The following is an 18,506-nucleotide window of genomic DNA, read 5'->3' on the forward strand; positions in this document are numbered from 1 at the left end:
TGTTTCGAATAGAAAATCTGCGGCAGAAATGAAATTGTTAAGGGTATTAGAATCACCATTGTAAGGGTGAATTGTATCAACGTACATTTTTAAAAGAGTGTAATTTATAGAATTTGATCTTGTAGTAGTCATTGTGTTAGATAACTCGGATTGTTCAGTGATTGTTTCTAAATGCGAATTTTGTTGTTGTAATTTGAGAGTTCTGAAAAATTCTTCAGCTAATGCGTCAACGTTTGGTTCACTCATAGAGTAAAATAAAAATAATGTTATTAATTAAATAACATAAACTCAATTCTAAAATTAATTTTACTACTAAATTATTTGAATCTTTCTTCCTTTACGATAAAGAGAGAGTATATTCCAATAGGATTTGCTCAAAAGAAAGTTCAATGGTAATTTCAATAATATTCAATTGATAAAGATAAATTCAAAATAAGTTTTTCAAATATGTGTTTCAATAAAAAATTTTAAAATAACAATAATCTTAAAACTAACTTTCCACTCGCTCAATCCAAAGTAAGGGAAAGGGTTTGAAAGGAAATTGGCACTTACCTTTTCCAATCAGATGAATCCCCGCGTTGCTAAGGTGCTGTGGTCATGCTGCCAAATGCTGTTTCCACTGATCTCTCGTCTCAGAGCGATTCTGATAAGGTTTGATCTCAGCTTCCACGTTCGTATCAGGACTAAAGAGTTAAAACTCACGTTTTTACGATTGATCGTCTCGATGACGTGCAAATCTCAATCGAAAACTGCCCTGATCCTACCCGACTGCGCCAGTTATGTTTTCTGTCACGTTAATAACGTTTTAAAAAACTTTTATTTTGACAAGCCGCGATACAGTGTACTCTAAGCAAGAACGAAGATTACCTTAACTTAATATTACAAGTGATTATATAGACTAAATAATGCAAATAAAGCATGAAATACAATATAACTGAGTAAGCATATACATAAGCAAATATTATATATAGGGTGGCATAATTGTGTACATAACTAACTTCTACCACTACGTTTTTCTGTTGATTCACCAGGACATCGCCGTCGGTTAGGTCTAAAGGACAACTATCACATAGGATCGTTTCGCCCTCGATTTCGCCAGCATTTGATTGTGGAGATAAAATATCTAAAATATAAATAGAAAATAAGTGAATTATTGTAGAATAGAAAGAAACCAAACAATAACTAACCCATATTTTCAATATGTTGTCTTACTATTACGTCTTTGTAATGATTCGCCATGTCACATAGATTATTTATAACTGTAATGTAGTGCTCAAATTTCTTAGCACCATATTCTGAAACAACATTGGCTAATTTATGACATGCATTCATGGCTATTTTGTATTTTTTTTTGCTGAAATAAAACCTTAACATGATTTTTAATTTTTATAGTCCCAATAGAATGGTCTTCTTCCATATTTTCCTTTTCACCTCTAAAGTCATTAGCGTGACTCTTAATGTAATGAGACTTTTTTGATCGCTTGGCAACTAAGTTCTCACAATATAGACTTAACTTCATTTTTCGCCTTGCTGCAAAAATATGTTTGCAAGGCATACTCATATCCTTTCGAAATCCACATGGACAGTCACTTTGAGTTCTCCATATGTACGTGTTTTCACTGTATATTCTAGATTATTAAGTTCATTTAAATTAGAACATCCACTTTCATGCTTAACTCAAGTTGCCTTTGTATAAAATGGAAGGCATAGGGTGTTACCAGTTTTAGATACCTTCCCCCTACAGAGTTTGCTTGAAAATCCGTCACGGGAATTTTGGCTAGAACTATTTGAACAACGTGATCCTTTTCACTGAGAAGAATTTTAATGTACGTTAAAAAATCTTCATAAAATGCATTTATATTGTTAAATTTCGAGCAAACTTGTTTGATTTTTTGATTCAAAGACTCTAAGTGATTAGTTGTACTATTGTTAAAGGTAACAGTACTTTTCTTAAACCCCTCAACCCATTCTGTCCGTATGTTATGCCAATTTTCATTATAGTAGTTTAAAACCTTTGGTACGTTTAATGCTATTAGGAGATCATAGTTTTTAAAATATTCCTCTTCGGTATATGAATAGGCCATTTTTTGACAAATCGCTCCGTTTATAGAAGAACGTCATAACCCAAAAATTAATATTTGTCAAAATAGCGGTTTACATATTAATGATTTTTTACTCTTTTGTAACAATTTAACCTTGCAGGCAAATTAAATACTTTTATTGTAATTTTAGACCTCAAAGTATAGTGGTTAACAAGTGACATGAGATTTACACTTGAATTGAGAAATTTATAATTTATGAACATTTGTGTCTTTCTTCTCCAAAAAAAAATGCATTATTTAATTTTTTTCAGTCATATTGTGACTGCTTAAAAAAAATATTTAAACTTTTTTAATATTGTGGCGCTTAAATAAATTTAAAATAAAAAACAATCTTTGTCTTTTTTTGTATTAGGTTATTGTAAAAATCTGCATAACATGATGGAATGACTGTATCATTTACTAAATCTTGAAGATCTGACCGCTTACGTTCACTAATTTTTATTTTAGACTTATATGCAGGTTTAAGAGTCTGTGAATTACGTTACTCTTACCTCGAACTGCTTTGATCGTCATTTCCGAATATTCTTCCTAAGAATACGACGTTTATAAAAAATTGTAAGTCGATAATTTTTTTCAATTTTAAGAATTCTGATGTCGCTTAATTTATTCTGTCCAATGGAATTTCCAATCCATCCATTTAAATGTTTTAAATCAAAAAAATTCTTAAAACTTAGCTCCTTTACTTGAAAAGGCTTACCACTTTTTTTTGCAGTTCGAATTAAAATTATGTACTTGATAGGTAAATTATTGGGCTTGATTTTAAGTAGCGCTTTACTTGCCGTTCTATTACGGAATGTGCACAATCCCCCTCATTTTGCGTATGTCGCGTTACAAGGAATTTATGGCATATGGATCTAATATTAGGATACTTTCTTAGAGCATACATATATATAGAAATTCAATATCGTCACATTCGGATCTAGCCTGTGATGTATGTTCTATATAGCTCAGCAAGCAAGATCCTATTTCATTTGCTCCTCGATTGCCATTCGTGTCATCCCAGACATAACAGAAACATTCATATAAATTTGCTATTTCTTTCATTTCATTGATGGTAAAATTTGAGACATTTAATGCGACTACCTAGTTGTCGCTAATTCTTGTTTTGTCATTATATTTTTCTAATCGCGATAAATCCTTTTCTATGATATTGTTTTCGTAAAAATTAGGACACAATTAGGATCAAACGAACAGTCTCTCTTGCGAATTAAGTAAGAACTGTCGTTACTCCGCATAACCGATCAGTTAATCTGATGAAGTGCAAAACGACACTTGTGCCATCTATCGGTAATGTTATGAAGTGCAAGTTATGACGGTCTTTCACATAAATAATAGGTTAGATTATAAATTGTTTTTATAATTTATCTACAAAACGCAGTTTTTTGAGCTATGACGCTATTCTATAAACGGAGCGAAATAACTTTAAAATTTAAACATTCTTGTCTTTGTGCATCAGATATGCTCATTGCCTCTGTTGTGATATTAGCTCTAAATGCATTCAGAGTATGAAAAAGACAGAGCAGTAGTTTGGCATTAGGAAATTCTTCGGAATATGCCTTTCTTTCAGCCATGTCTATATCCGTCATGATTGTTTGGGTCATATGCCAATTTGGATTTGATGCCTTAAAAATTTCTAGCATTTTTCTAATTGCTTCAGCTGTTTCAGAAGCCATCAAAAAAGTGGCCGCTATTTCACAATGTCCATTTCAGTCAATAATAATTAGTAAATATAGAGGCATTCTTAGATTGTTCAACTTATACGTTGCATCACAAAGAAGAAATTCAGGGTAAAATTCAAAGTATCTTCTCATATCTCTGTCAGCATAATATAACCCTACTAACTCATTATTTTCATTCACTACAATTTCTACAGTGGAGTCTTTATTCTTGTTTAACTCATCAGCAAATCCTGCTAAATCATCATTTTTTTGTGTTTTTTAACCTTGTGCCATTTACATTTGTTAAATCTCTTAAAGTAACAATTTTTCCAGTTTTATTGGTAACATATTCTTTTAACAGTTTTTTGTTACATTTCATTTGCAACAATTTCTGGACCTCTTCAACGTCATCACTTTGAAGTTTTCTTTGTTTTGGAAAAGACTTAAATAAAGCCTCTGTTACATCATGAGAATGCTGCAGGAAAACCTCTGCTGCAACAAGATATTGGCCACATTCCGATAATGCAAATCGGAGTTTCATTGGACACCCTTCTTTGAAAGTACTGAAATGTGAAACACAAAAAAACGTTATTTATTATACAAGGGAAAAAAATGTGTAATGTGCTTGGACTTTTGACTTGCTCGGAAGATAGGAACCGACTGGTCGGGATGGATATTGCTGCATGTATTTATAAGGCCTGGGTGTGATGGTATTGGACGTGAGCCTGTAGAACAGACCATGCTCCCTCAGATTGCGAAACTTTTAGCTAGCAAGAAAAGGTCGGGCGGAGGTGTGAACGTAACCGGTCATTTACGGTGTTTTTGGTGATGGATCAGGTTTTTGACGGTCGGATTGGATTTTGTATAGGTTTATTTTTGTATGGTTATTAAGGATAGGAATTGGGATTTGAACACGTTAGGAAGGAAACAAGCGGACACTGCGAGAGACTAGACCTCGACTCCAAGCAATAGCTTGATAGCCGGGTTAGAATTTAACCTCTCAAGTTTTGCCATTAGGTTATCTATTTTCTTTTCTAAGATCTAGTCCGGCAAGCTTAAGAGAAGGTTTAGGAGATTTGTGTTTTTAATCGACAAATCGGGCCGTTTCATGTGCGATGATATATTGCCATCCTTTGGCTCCGCCCTTCTGTTATTAGAGTCCAAGTTGGTTCTCAAGGTCTCAGCGAAACTTTTTTTTTGATTGTTTGTGTTTTTTATTATGTTTGGGTTTTTTGGGCAGCGCCAATAGCTCGCCGGATGGTCACCGCCGCAATTGCAACACTCAGCCGGGGTTGCTCTGTTCTTTTGACATTCTGAATAGAAATGTTCGCCCTTGCACTTGTGGCAACGCGGCTTTGCGTTGCAATTACTCAGGACATGACCATATTCCTGGCAGCGATGACACTGCCCAATTTGCTTTCTGTTTTCAATGGTCTGAGTCCTTAAGCGCTCAACGCGGACCCTAATCTTTAAAATGTTGTCGATTTCGAACACACTCTCCTGTTCTGTGGGGACGAGGAATCTGATGAGATCCGTGGATCTTCTTCGGCCTGGGCCAGTTTTAAATCAGCCCAGTTCCTCCGGCTCAAATCCCTTCGCCCTCAGTTCCTCCTCGACCTCTTCTAACTTGAAGTTTTAATCAAGTCCTCTCAATATCACGTTTAGCTTCCTATCCTCCTCAGAAAAGGAATGGAATTCCATTCCCTCCTCCTTGAGAAGACCTGTTAATGCTCGGTGGTCATTTGGGGTTTTGGGGAAGAGTGCTAATCCCAGTCTGTCTTTTTGCACTTTTACAATATTAATTTTTTTTTCACAAAATAGCTTGTATTTTGCGGCCCAGTTTTTTGTGTCTCTTAACACTACTTTTGGGACTTTATTTATATTTGTGATGGGATCAGTGATCTTCCCCTTTCCCGCCAAGGAGATGTTGTTTAAGGGCATGTAGAGTGAATTTTTTTTTTTAACTTTGGAAAAGGATTTTCAGTAGAGTTTTTGGTAGGATCTGAAGCTGACGTTGAGGGGCCTGACTTCCTGCTTATGGTTATCTCAGGGTAAACCGGTTCCGAGGCCGGCTCGTCTCCTTCTTGTGAAGGCGGAGACAGGCCCGCGTCTTTCCTGGTTCTTTTATTTTTGTGTTGTATTTTTTGATTTTTATCACTAGCCAGACCCCCCTAATCTGACAGTTTCTCTTTCAGTTTGGATGGAAAGGGTTTCATTTTGGATCAGCACCTCCCCGAGTTTACCTTTCAGGTCCGAGATCTGCCCATTGAGAGATTGATTCTCTGAGATTAACTTATTAATCTTCTGTTCGAATAGTTGTATTTTCTCAATGATCTGAGAGTTTTTAAGCTTAATCTCATTCATCTCGTTAGCACTTCTCTCAATTTGCAAATCTCGTTCCCGAATTTTCTCCTCGAGTTTGCGTACTCTCTCCTCGCTTTGCCTGTCTTTCGCACTCTGAGGTGGCGCTTTGCCAGCTCTCTGATCGGGGTTTGGTGTGGTTTTGGTTGTTTTGGAGGATAGTCTAGGATCACGGGATTTATATTGAGGTTTAAGGAACTTAGAGGAGTCGCCCAAAGTCTTGCCCCTCTCTTTCTCTTGTTTGCTTGTCATTCTCTTTCAGTCTTCACTTTTGGTGTATCTATCTGTAGAGTATCCATTGGACATGTCTATCATTTGCTTTTCCTCTTTTTTCCGGCGATGGTTGTACCCCCACTGACGATGGGGGGCGAGTCGACGTTTTTCTCCGCTGTTCCTGCTTTTGAGTCTTCTCTTGTTGTTGTGCTAATTGAGTGTTCCACGCTGTGTATTTCAATAGATGAGCTTTACTGACTGACGTGCACTTATGGCGACTGAGTGTCAATGAATGAAACGAATGAATCAATAATAAAAAAAGCGGTCGGTAGACTAGCGGAATACACTAAACAGCCGAAAGGTCGGCAGACTGTACACTTCCTAATTAATTTTCTCAAATAAAAATTATAATAAAATTTAAGTTAATAAAAGAATAATTCAAATTATAGTAAAAAACGTAAGGTGCTCGAAATATTAAATATGACAATTATTCTATTGGCAACTATCTATAAGAGTTATGAAAATAAAGTAAAATGAACCCCACGCTTTTTACTCTGATTTGATTTATTCTGTTAATAATTTAAATTTTATTATGATTTTTATTTGATGTAATTAATTTTGATTGATTGTTCGACCTTCTACTACTGGAAAAAAACTTTTTCCAATTAAACATTTTTTTTAAATTCGATTAGCAATAAAAGAGTGTTCTTTTAGTTCTTTTAAACAAGTATTTATTTCTAGTACATCATCTCTTAATCCTTCAACATAATATTGTATACATAAATGAACCCTACGTTTGGAAGATACAGTGCTTTTCTTTGAAGTCCCCCCCCCCCCCCATTTATTTTTTGAACGGGTCAAAAAAAATGTTTGAAACTTGGCATAAGTAAATTGGTCTATAGATACTATTTTTCACTGTAAACTAGGTAGTTGTAAATTCCAAGATGGCGGCTGGGCGACATCTTGAGAAAAAAATTTAAATAGAAAGGGGGGTCGTGTGGTACCTCATTTTAAAGGTCTCAATGAGTACTTTATAACCCTGAAATATTAGACCCATATCTTAACTCGTTTCAAAATGGCGGCCTAATAAAAAAGTATTTTTTTTTATTTTAACGTTTTACATTTTTATGATTTTTGAATAGGTAAAAATCAGTGTACGAAAATAAATGCGTCACTATTTTATTTTGACATAAAAACGACAGTTTAATGTCAAAATAACACATAAGCGCCATCTTGAATTAATGCATTAAATAGAAATCTTGTGTTACCTCATTTAAAAGGTTTTATTGAGTACTTTTAATATTTATTACATGGACTCGGTGGACTCCGTTTTGACCTGTCTAAAAGTAACAGCCAAAAAAATACACTGTTGCGATTTTATTAACGTTTTTAATAATAATATACAAATAATTTATAATTTTTGAATTTTGGATTTAAAGATTAACTTTTTGGTTTCTAAAGACTTACTGAACCGCTCTCGTATGTCACATTTCACGTTAAAGGTTATTGAACATTATTTAGACATTCCAAAAACCAAATAGCTATTAAAAAAACTCGAAAAAAATTTTAAGATATTTTTCCTTAACCGGTAAATTACTCTTGTATCGGTCATTGTTAGATATTGTTTAGTGTGTTTGGCAGTTTGAATTTATTGTTTTTTTCAAAATGGTTAATTCTCGTCCATTGGAGGAAAAAGTAGAAGCAATTTTTATTTATGGAGCAACGCGTAATTTTCATGAGATTGAAAGGGTTTTCAACGAACGTTTTCCTGATCGTCAAGATGGCGCTTATGTGTTATTTTGACATTTGGAACTGTCGTTTTTATGTCAAAATAAAATAGTGATGCATTTATTTTCGTACACTGATTTTTACCTATTCAAAAATCATAAAAATGTGAAACGTTAAAATAAAAAAAAATACTTTTTTATTAGGCCGCCATTTTGAAACGAGTTAAGATATGGGTCTAATATTTCAGGGTTATAAAGTACTCATTGAGACCTTTAAAATGAGGTACCACACGACCCCCCTTTCTATTTAAAATTTTTTCTCAAGATGTCGCCCAGCCGCCATCTTGGAATTTACAACTACCTAGTTTACAGTGAAAAATAGTATCTATAGACCAATTTACTTATGCCAAGTTTCAAAAAATTTTTTTGACCCGTTCAAAAAATAAATGGGGGGGGGGGGGGACTTCAAAGAAAAGCACTGTATATATATTACACTCTGTAGTTCTATATATTCGCAAACATGTGAACCCATTTTTAATGACGCATAAAACGTATCCAGAAAAGTTTTCTTTTATATTCGACATAAAGAAGAGAATTTCAAAAAAAAACCCATACTTAAGAGGCAAACTTTCTATTCGAGGCTCATAAAAATCTTTATCTGGTTTCAAATAAAGTGACGATTGATTTTAGTGTAAACAAGGCCTTAGGTTTGGCAATGAAAGTCTTATGAGATTGGCTCCTATCGGTGCCGTAAATATAACTTACTCTGGTGTGTTTCTATTTTCAGTCGGTGCCATTAAATACGTTTTATTGTTGGCGCTTTGTGAATCCGATGAGTACTAAATTGACAGTCTGCTGCTTGGTTATTAACTTAAGAGCAAAAGTTTTTGGGATAATTTATCAGTTATTTATATGTTTATTTACAGCACTCTACAGATTTAGGTACATCCAGTTATTGAGTGTGAAGGAAAAAGACAATGAAAATAATAATGGTAAAACTCGGTTCCAAAAAGGGCTCTAAATAAAAAAAAGATTTGAATAAGATAAAAGTACAGTTATCTAAAATACAACAACATTTGTAATTAGGAAAAGTTTTTTTTTATAGCTGCGATACTATAGTTAAAAATGTCACATTAACCCTGAACAGAATTATATGTGTCGTACGGTCTACACAGTGGAAAAAAATTATTCATGTTTGTTCTAGGTTTTAATAAAAGTATAAGTTTTCATTGACGTGATTTGTACTGATTGTCTAGTACTATTTTCTATAACTAGGTAATCTAATCTTGTTAGTCGGTTAGGATATCAATAAAACATTAAAGAAAACCATAGAACATCAAATCAAGATAAATTTGCTTATCTATATCAAAACAAGATACATACAGAAACTGAGATTATAAACTATAATAACTAAGTTATACATTTCACAATAGAGAATGAAGATCAGAGATGACGCGACATATCTTAACTACGAGACATATCTAATGACGCGACTTAACTTTTTGAACGTAAATATGTAATGAAAAGATAAGATGTATTTATTAAGGCGATTTATCAGAATAATGCACTACACATACATTATTCCCACACTAAGACTAACAGCCTTCAGTTTTATGACGTCAGCCGACCTTAATCATGTATTAGAGAATGCACAATAATTAACTACTGATGTCTTGTTGATGTCGACACTCCACAACAACTGACTAGGTATCGGCCAGGTACCCAGTCTTCAACAAATAAACAAACAAACCAGCTAACGGTGACACTAGTGCATAAACCGCCTATTACAACAATACAGACTTTAACCACAGACACTACTTGTCACTGAGGCGTTTACAGACCAATTAATTTAGGTAACGAAAAAAGCAGTTATTTTATAAAAACTATATTGTACTAAATCATTTAGTGATCTACTGATCAAGTGTTAATTTGCTTTTTTTATAAGAGTGTGCCATATTCTTATAAAATATGTTTGTCAGATGTCTGATACTATTAAAAAATAAGCCCTAATTTCTGGTATAGTATCCTTAATGTTTTGTGCCATGCCGTTTTAATAAATTAAAAAAAAATATCCAATATTTTACGATAAAAAGAGAGTTTTACGTAAGTAAAACGTTTATAGAACTGATATGCAAAGCAAATGAAAATTAAGTTATTCTAACATTCCCGGCAAATCAATTAAGTTATTTTAAAAAGTAGAATCAATTTATGTAAAAACTGTAAATCAGAAAATGTCGGCCTTTTCTCTAGGTTACGAAACGAAAATCTTTCCAATAGTTATGTGTATTGAAAACCAATTTCCGGGTACACTTCGTCGCACTTGAACCATAGAAATTTCAGAAACCTTTTTTAAATATTTTCAATATCATTAATATGCTTTTGATAATGGGGGACCATATTTAAGAAGCCTATTCGAGTATACATCTGATATATATGAATGTTTTAATTTTTTTTTTTTTTTTTTTTTTTTTTTATGGTAAACACAAGCACAAGAGGAAAGTCCTATGTCACTCTTGGAGTGGTGCTTGCGCGAAGATATTTGTGGGCATTTATCTTGAATCGCTGTAGGTTTTATGCGTCGGGAAATATGTGAGGTGGAAGCCCGTTCCACAAAGAAGATGTTCTCCAGATGAATGAGTCCCGATACAGCGACGTCCTTGGGGTAGGCAGGTGGACTCGATGTTGATGAGCCGCAACTGCTAGACGCGTCCTTCTTGCCGGAACAGCCCTGGGTGGAATCAGGCCTGCCAGCTGAGAGGAGCACTTACCGTGATAATAACGGTAGAATAAACAGAGATCAACCACCTTTCTCCTGTGCTCCAGGCTATCCGGACTCTTTGTCAGTTCTGGTTTGTTGATAAGACGAATATCTTTCTTCTGTATAGAATCCAGCAGGTTTAAACTATGCTTGGGTGCAGAGCTCCAGACATGCGAGCAATACTCGAGGGAAGGGCTTATTTGAGCCTTATAAAGAGTCAGCAGCTGTTCTGGTGTATACAGTTTTTTCATTTTGAAAAGCACTCCGAGTTTTTTGGAAGCCGCCCTGGCGACCTCGGCAACGTGGTCATGCCAGGACACACTGTTGGTGACCTCGACTCCTAGAAGATGTAAAGATGATTTCATTGGCAATGTTTTCCCTGTCATAACCAGCTCCGGGCCACCAAGGCTAGTCTTCATCGTAAATATTGCATTCTCCATAATCTTCGATATCACTGAAACTAGTGCAATCGGGCGGTAATTGGAGGGCATCGTCTTCTTACCCTTTTTGGGTACAGCTTGCACTCGAGCAGTTTTCCAGTTTGTTGGAAATTGGCCCTGCTTATACGATGCCGTGAATAGTCTACATAAGGGAGGAGTCAATTCGTCTGCACAACGTTTTAGTATTAGGGCTGGAATTCCATCGGGTCCAGAAGCTTTGTTGGTATCTACGCTTTTAAGAATTTTATTTCTAATTCGTTGGGGAAACGAAATTTCTCCCATCGATGAATTCACCCTTGGCAAATATGGCGATGTTTTGCCTTGCGAGTGCAGAGTAGAATTAGACGCGAAGAGTTTACCCAGTAAGTTGGCTTTTTCCCTTGCTGTTACCGCGATAGAACCATCATCTGCTATTAGGGGTGGCAAGGCCGAGCAAATCCTTGACTAACGGCTTTCGATACCGACCAGAAAGATCTTGTTCCATTTGGGCAGTTTAGCAGTTTGTTTTTGATCCTGTTGTTGTGACTCTCTTTGCATTCATCAATAATTCGCTCGCAGCTATTTCTGGAGGCTAAAAAGTTCCTCCGATTTTCGATGGAAGGATGTTAACGCCATTTGCGATATGCTGCGTTTTTAGTGTTTACTGCCTTTTTGCAATTCAGGTTGAACCATTGCTTGTTGTTTGATCCGCATTTAGTAGAAAAGAAAATACTGACTCCAACTTGACCGGCAATGAGGATTTTGTCAAGAAAATGATATCACTGGATAATACTGATACTTTAGATGCCTTTATTGACTTGGATACCATAAACAACGCCGATATAACTTTCGAAGAGGCTAGTTATACGGGCACAAATCTAACCAATAATAAAAATGTTCGGACTAGCGACCAAAAAAATCTAGAAAACACAAGTACCACAAGTTTTAAAAATATTTCTAAAAAAAGATCTATGCAAATGAAATGAGAAATTTAAGTGATTTTGAACAAATCGATGGCTAAATTTTAACAGGTCATAAACCACACTTTTTTAGGTTTTGGTGTTTTGCGCGGGTTTAAACCAATACAACGTTTACCACCTAATTCTAAAAACTCGTAAACCACTAACCAATAGGAATTGAGGAATTCAAATTTTAAATATTGTCGTATCACCATTGGTTGAATAGGTAAAAGCAACTTGTCGTATCCTGCAATATCCTCGTGGGAGAGCCGGTGCATGAACGTCGTGTAGTGATGTTTCTATGATTTTTTGGTTGAAAAACTCTTAAAATGTAAGTTTTTTGCCTCAAAACTGTGCAATTATGTCTAAAAATAATTAGTTATCTTGAAAATAATTAAATATAAATGATTTAATACAAAAAACTTATGAAATAAAGGTAATGTTTGCAGCTTTGTTTACACGACATATTAGAATTATTCATCTAAAACGAAAAACTTGATTATCCGACTATTTTGAACTAGGGTAATTTTCTTTTTTTCTTTTTATGTTGGGTTTATATAGCCAAAATAACTTAATTTAAGAAGTAACGTAATATAATTTAGAACCATTGATTGATAATTTGGGTAATTATCAATCAAAATTATAAGATAAACTATAGTCAACTTCTTATTAGATGGGTAGTCAAGGTAGAAAGATGTTAGAAGCAGTATTTCTGCAAAACCTACAAAACAACGTAGAATACGAATGCAAAGTAGTGGTAGACAATGGACTGGTGAGTCTGGATCTCGGTCTTGATTGCATGAAAGATGCAATGGCGACGATTGGCAGCCAGAATGATTCAGGTACGTCTTTAATTTGTAACAAATTTTTACCTGCATGAAATTTTAATACCATTTAACTTGATATTATTACTTGCTTTATGAACGTATAAAAAGTGAGCGTCTACATTTTAAATTAAATTACCTATATTTTTCAGAACTATTATTTGCCGAACTAAATGAGACAATGACGGAAAATACCATTTATGGTAGTTGCCCTAAAAACAATAACGAAATGGTTGGTGATGGCAATGATTGGTTCTGAAAATGATTATACAGGTATAATTTTTAAATATTTTGCAATGCAAAGACAGTAATTATGTACGCAAAATAACACAAAATATTATTTTTAGTTCCTGCTCCTGAAGAAAACTCTGAATCAAATAGTCAATCAACTGAATCAAATGAATCAGCACAACGAGCATCCTGAAGACCATTCAAAAATTAATGATTCGTTGAATAAAGATGACCCAGACTACGAAGTTGAAAACTCAGATTGCCAATCTGACAATGCACCATCTTTAGCTGAGCCAGTGGATACAGCCAAGCCAGTAATTGCAGTAACAAGAAAGGGACAAAAAAAAGAGTTAGACGAAATTAAAGCAGCACCTGAGGAATGGGCAAAGAATAAAAGCAAAAAACAAAGATTGTTGGGAAAAGAATACTTGGGGTACTCCCGTAACAATGGGACTGTACATCAAAACATTTTAAGCACATCGCGAAAAAGAAAAGATGGCTGTGGAAATGAGGTTTTCTGTAAAAACTCCTCAAAAAAAAACTGCGAAAAGTCTACTTCTGCAAAATGTAAAGAAATACTTAAGTTATTCTGGGAAATGACCTGGGAACAGAAAAAAGTGTACGTAATTAATTTGGTTTTATATCAGCCAAAAAAGAGATGTTATGTTCAGGGGCCCTCTAGAAGGCAAGGAACCTATAGTTACCACTTAAGACTACAGAATACAAACCTTCAGGTATGTAAAAAAATGTTTTTGGAAACTCTAGGCTTAAACGAAAAATGGTACAGAACTGGGTACTTACAAGTGAAAATCATGGCTTAGTAGAAAGAGAAGATATTGGGAATCAAAGAAAAAGTGTTAAACGAAGTCGCTCTGATTTTTTTGAGAAAACTGGTGATCAAGTAAATCATCTAAAATCATTCTTTGACCTTCTACCAAAATTAGAATCACACTATTGCCGCAAGGATTCTAAAAAGCTGTATTTTGAACATCCCTTTATGACAAAAATGGAAGTCTATGAAGTTTATAAACAGAAATGTAAAGATGACGAAAAAAAAACAGTTTCCATTACGACTTTTAACACAGTTTTTGAGAGTAAAAATTTAGCACTACACAAACCAAAAAAAGATCAGTGCGACACTTGTCTACAATACAAATCTAAGCAACTAACTGAAGAGGAATACCAAAATCATTTGAAAAAGAAGACCCTTGCTCAGGAGGAAAAAACTAATGATAAAAAAGAAGCTGTCAATGGGATGCATTATGTTTTTACCATGAATGTACAGTCTGTTAAGTTATGCCCTGTTATTCAGGGCAGCAAAGTGTATTACAAGACTAGATTACAAGTACACATATTAACAATTTTTGACTATACACAAAAATATTTACAAGATTTGACTTACAAGCATATGTATTCACTTCCTGCAGTATACACCATCTTGAAGAACATTGTTTGGCCGAAAAAAAGAACATAATAATATTTTCCAATAGCTGTGGTTATCAAAACCGCAACACTGTATTATCAAATGCTTTGAGCTTCTTTTCAACCAAACATGAAATTTCTATAGAGCAAAAGTACCTTGAAAAGGGACATACACAAATGGAGTGCGATTTCACCCATGCAGTTATGGAAAGGAAGTTAAAAGGTCGTGATATTACCCTGCCATCGCAGTATGCATAAATTATAAAAGAGGCTCGAAAAAACCCTTTTCCACTTAACGAAAAGTATCTTTTGCATGATTTTTTTTAAATATGACAATAAGAATCTCATTCGATTTGACTCTATACGCCCAGGAAAAATCAAAAGCGACCCAACTGTATCAGATTTAAGGTGTCTTAAATATTTACCGGACGGAAGTATTCACTATAAAATAAACTACGAAGACGAATACAAAATTTTGCCTCAACGTGCTAAATTTCCTACACTACCCAAAGATCATACATTTAAACCCTTGTTTCCTGAACGTCTCCCAAATCTAACACACCAAATGGAAGCATTTACAAGAACTAAAAACTGTGTTAAATTTAAATGTCCATAGTTTTTACGACAACTTGCCATACACGGCTCATTAATAAAGCTTAAAAGATACCTGCAATAATAATTATTTATAGTTTGATTTATATCCTAATCCACACAATCATGAAAACCACAAAAGTGAAAAAGTCGTAAACCACTCCAAATAAAACACAAAAAGTCGTAACCCACAAATCGAAAGTTCTAATCTATCGCATCCCACCCTGTAAAATACCAAGTTGCTCAAAAAATAGTAAAATGATCTGTATATATCCGAACAGATTAAGGATAATTTCTATTCATACAATTTCGATATTTTTTACGAAATTCCTGAGGAATGTCATTTTTTACGTCTCCTGTAATATTAGCTAACCTGGGGATACGACTTCTTAGAGTTTAACTATCCATTTTGACACAGTCGATGATGAGAACAAAGAGGAGTCAAGATTAAATAAAGATGAAGACCTAAGTAAAAGGGAGAGTATTCCAGAAAATGGAGACAAAAAGCGTAAGAGGAAGAAAAACAGGTTGAGCGATAGTCAAGGATGGGAGTTCAACATTAACAAAAAGAAGAGACAAGAAGGGGATTCGTATATGGGCAGAAAGGATAACAAATTTTCTGTTCAGAGAACTGAAAGAAAATTAAAAATGAGATGTTCATGTAAAGAGGGGTCGAAGAAAATTATTTTTAAATGTTATCTCTTAAATGACGAACAAAGACAAAAATATTTCAGAAATTCTAAAAGTATACATGGGAGGAGAAAAAAAATTTTGTCAAAGGAAGAGCGGTCTCTTCAAATATCAAAAGGGCAAAGAAACGAAAAACCGAAGGAGAAAGTAGAAGAAAATGCTCTTATTCTTTCTTTCTTGACATAAAAAAAGAGAGAGTTAGAGTATGCAAAATGATGTTTTGCAACACACTTGGTGTATCCATGAGAACTATTACTCACTGGTTAAATAAAAGCTTTAATTGACCAAAAAATAAAAAATGTAATAATGTAGAAACTGAAACTAAAGACTGGGACCAAAAACATTTTCTTGAATATTAAGATTAAAAATTAAGATTTTCTTAAAAATTTACCAAAGCTAGAATTTCATTACTGCCGCAAATCGTCTTCAAATCTATACCTAGAACCCCGCTGGAAAAACAAAACTGAACACTATGATTTTTATAAAAATGTTTGGTTAACTAATAAAAAAATAGATTAACCCTATTTAAATATATTTTTGAAGAACTAAATTTATCTCTCTTCAGGACCAAAAAGGACGAATGTGATATTTGTGTAGGACACCGAACACAAAATGTTTCCGATCTACTTCATGAAGCACATATAAAAAAAAGGAGGCGGCAAGAAATGAAAAAGAAAAGGACAAGCAGTCACCCCATGAAGTGTTTACCATGGATCTCCAATCTGTTTTACTGTGTCCACAGTCAAACGTTTCTGCCCTACAAAACTAAATTGACTCTGCACAATTTTACTATTTTTAATCCACATACAAAGGATGGTTACTGTTTTCTGTGGCACGAAGGGGAAGGGGAGTTAAAGGCAAACTGTTTTGTCTCGATGATTTGTACCTTCTTAGATACCATGGTTTTACCAACTATTGATCCAAATACCAAAAATATTATTCTTTACAGTGACGGTTGTGGTGCACAGAATCGCAATTCCACTTTGTCTAACGTCCTATTAAATTTTTCAATGGAAAAAAAAGTATGTGTTATTCAAAAATACTTAGAGAAGGGTCATACACAAATGGAATGCGATTCTGTGCTTTCCACAATTGAAAGAAAGATTACAGGCAGGGTAATAAACGTACCTGCCGATTACGTAAATTTGATAAAAGTTGCGAGAAAAAAACCCAAGACCTTATTATGTTCAATATTTGAATCGTGATTATTTTGAAGATTTTTCTATAATTAACTTTTTTAATTCAATTCGACCTGGACGTTAAACTGGTGACCCTACTATACAAGATATTAGAGCTCTTAAATATAATTCAAACGGATCCATTGAATATAAGATTAGGCATTCTGGTGAGTTTCAAATCCTTCCAATCAGATTTAATAAAAAATGCTTGAGTATACCCATGGAAAAGCTACCAAAACTCTATCAAGGTAAATCAAAAATTAAAAGGGAAAAGTTTGAACACCTTCAATCACTAAAAAGTACTATGGAACCAGATTACCAATTTTTCTATGATAATCTTGAACATGAATCCTAAGGGTTTGTATAACATGTAATGTTTTTCTAAGAATGTAAGTACTTAATATTTTTTATTTTTAATGTTTTTTACAAGCATCTAATAAACAATAAAATAATTATTAACAATTATAATAGTTGTATTTTTAATATGAAATATGCGTAGGTCTAAAATGCGATGAGTTTTCATTTGATTCCTGCCTAAGTCCTTTAACTTGTTTAAATAAAAAAGAAAATTATTTTTCATAAAACAAAACATAATTTAAAAAAAGTCTTTGAAGTTACATTACTGTTAGTCAATAACTATTTTTTTCGCCTACTGTAAAATTTACATTTTTGGACTTCAAACATTTCATTCAAACATTCATTTTTGGACGCAAAATTCATATGAGGCCGACGATATTGTGATTGAAAGAGAATTGTCAAAAATTACGACCGACGTCTTTAAAAACTGTTGATGTGGAACATTGACATTATTAATGGTATAATCGCAAAGATGTAAGTTCTTCTTTAAGCTAACTTTAAGAGACAACATTACACTTGGGTGCGTTTATATTCAAGCTGTTGTTTTTGCACAAAGTATTGAGTATGTCTAGGTCATTTTGAAGGAGACTGCAATCCTCAAGATTGTCAATTTTATAATAGAGTTTTGTATCATCCTCATATAATTTTTACACTTTTTACAGTAAGCTTATTAGATATTTTATTGATACATGAAATGGCATGGCAATGCAACAGCATGGCATGGCATGGCAACAATCTTTGCAGAACTCCAATCAAAGCATTCTAAATGTTAAGAGCGTTGATAAAAAGGATGAAACTTTAAATCAAACGTATAGAGAATACCATGATCAAGTCTATCAAAGGCTTTAGGAAAGTCGGTATAGCTTACGTCAACTTTTGAAATTTGAAAGCGTTTATTGATTCCGAAATAAATTCCATTAGAGTACAGGTTTGTTATTGTAGATCTACTTCCAAACACCAAAGCTTTGGTGTTTAGTATGAATAAAATTTTTCAGTAAGTGATGTAAAACAGAATG

General features: G+C 33.9%; 2 long non-coding RNA genes across 2 annotated transcripts in view; one reads left to right on the forward strand and one right to left on the reverse strand.

Moving 5' to 3' along the window:
* The window catches only part of LOC126740365 (uncharacterized), a 144,181-nt gene that overhangs the window by 13,805 nt on the left and 111,870 nt on the right, over positions 1-18,506 (reverse strand). The gene's annotated exons all lie outside the window — the stretch shown is intronic.
* Positions 12,912-13,679, forward strand: LOC126740367 (uncharacterized). The gene is made up of 3 exons (XR_007661886.1): positions 12,912-13,039; positions 13,174-13,294; positions 13,369-13,679. It is a non-coding gene; the product is annotated as an uncharacterized LOC126740367 (long non-coding RNA).

This window comes from Anthonomus grandis, chromosome 9, assembly GCF_022605725.1.
Source record: "Anthonomus grandis grandis chromosome 9, icAntGran1.3, whole genome shotgun sequence".
Classification (NCBI taxonomy): domain Eukaryota; kingdom Metazoa; phylum Arthropoda; class Insecta; order Coleoptera; family Curculionidae; genus Anthonomus; species Anthonomus grandis.